Genomic DNA, 2,102 nt, shown 5'->3' with positions numbered 1-2,102 from the left:
CGTTTATATTCAATTGGAAAGACAGCGGAGGGACGTGATCTTAAAGTATTGAGGTAATTCAAAGTTTTCACAATTTATTTATGAATGAGTAAACCACTCGGTAAGCCCAGAGTTGGATACTTGGGGCTGGATTATGTAACTGTGAGAAAATACAATGTGCACCGAGTGCAAAACTCACAACCAAATACTCACCGAATAAAATCTTGCGAGTTTTCGGAAGAGAAGTTTTACTTAAAATTGCATACCTTTCACTTAAATTTATTTAAACAAATCGAGTAAAAGGTCTGAAATTAAAATAAAAAGCATTTGCTTAGGTTTTATGCATACGGCCCAATGTGTAAGCGCAAAATATTGGTTATTTTTTTAGAAATGAAAAAAAAATCTGCAATTAGACTTCAACAAATAAATACTAGCATTTTTGCTAGCTTGAAAAAAAAATCCTCAATTGATAAGGTAACTGAGTAGTAAGAGAAAAAAAAGATGATAGACGCTTTGGAGAGCGGCATACGCAGATTTAATTTTACTTAAGAATGTTGCAGCTTTAGGAGGTCGAGAATATCGATTTAATTTTTATTGTTTAAATCCATTTGTGAGGTGTTCATGGAGTAGATTTATGGAGCACATCGTTCAAATGACCCCGACGGATTTGTTAGCGCATGACAAAAGAACTGAATGCCAGTTTTTCGAGCAATCTCGTCCTAAACGATGAAGCTCATTTAATTTCGTTAATCGTCATATCTGCTAATATGGATATCAGGGCACAATGGTGTCGAAGGAAACGAAGAAGCTGATCAGCTAGCCAGGCTGGCTGCCACCACGACGCCGATAGGGCCGGAGGTCTTCCTTGCGGTGGGTCCCACGGGTACGATAAAGGAGGCGCTCAGGAAGGAAAATAATAAACTGAGGGAACTGCATTGGCGAAGCATCACGGGACCTCGTCAAGCCAAGAGATTATTACGGGGCTACAATCTAAAGAGATACAGGCTACTTATAAACCTCCTTAATGAGAGGCTAAGATTAAAAATAGGCATTTTGGCGGGTCATTGTAGGCTTAGAGGCCACTTGTTTAGACTGGGACCAGATCTACAGATGTCGTTTCTGTGACTCCGCCAAAGAGACACCAGTGTACCTTCTAATGCTAGGCCGTTTCACGAAGAAGGGATAGGCGCTTAGGATATACATATATCGCCAAGTGAAGAGCACATCGACTCCCTGACTCCTAGTGGTCGCAGTGCTTACCCTACTCATCTATCTATCTATCTAACATGACGCTGTTTAGCGCAGATCTCATTATGTATTTAGTCTTCCCCTTAATCCACAAAAGATTTTCGATTTTTGTATCCCCTTGTAAAATTTTATGCTTAACATATTCGTAAAACGTGTTAACCCTCTAGCTGCCATTATTTCATAACCGAGTCAACAAGTCCGGTTGTGGTAGGAATTAGTGATTTAAAATATCCCTTTAAAAAAATGTTTGATGAATTCTACTATAGGTTACCTTTAACAAAAATAATGGAGTAGTTTGACACCTTAAACGGCATGTTTAAAAATTGGATTTTTGTTCAAAAAGTGTGCATTTGGATCCACTGCAAAAATAACTGAGATGAGATGGAGTAAAATCTTAATGGAATTTTGACTACATTGCCACGTATGGCAACCCCAATGTCCAGACATAAGTTTGATTGAGACTAGAGATGGGCGCGGGATATCGGGACCCGCGAGACCCACGGTACCGATTCTAGAATGGTCTGTAAAAATTTTGTGGGCGGGACGGGACCAAAATCCTTTCCCCGACACTCCAGATAAAACCGCAACCTTAGTAAATTCAGAAAATCTTATCTTAATCTTAAAAACGTTGTATTGAGACGAAAACGAACAGCAAAGCAAAACAAAATAACTGGAAGATGATTTGAAAGACATGTGAATTTTTCTTAGTGATACATTATGGGATCCACGGGGCCCGCGGTACAATTCTGAAAAACGTCGGGATGGGCGGGTTCGGGACTTAGAAATGGAATTTCGGGATGGGCGGATCGGTGTTAAATATTTAGTCCCATGCCCATCTCTAATTGAGACCTTAGAATGGCTGCCCCTCGGTTTTT

General features: G+C 39.8%; 1 protein-coding gene across 1 annotated transcript in view; it reads left to right on the top strand.

The window, feature by feature from the left end:
- The first annotated feature begins 6 nt into the window (after positions 1–6).
- The window catches only part of LOC118733572 (carboxypeptidase A4-like), a 4,363-nt gene continuing 2,267 nt past the window's right edge, over positions 7–2,102 (top strand). Inside the window, exon 1 of the mRNA XM_036463015.1 lies at positions 7–53. The gene's annotated coding sequence lies outside the window, so the exon portion shown is untranslated. The remainder of the gene's footprint in view (positions 54–2,102) is intronic.

This window comes from Rhagoletis pomonella, unplaced genomic scaffold (genome assembly GCF_013731165.1).
Source record: "Rhagoletis pomonella isolate Grant_MI unplaced genomic scaffold, Rhpom_1.0 Rhpom_scaffold_00002, whole genome shotgun sequence".
Lineage (NCBI taxonomy): Eukaryota > Metazoa > Arthropoda > Insecta > Diptera > Tephritidae > Rhagoletis > Rhagoletis pomonella.
Note: the sequence above shows the minus strand (reverse complement) of the source record. Positions and strands in the feature narration are given on the sequence as shown.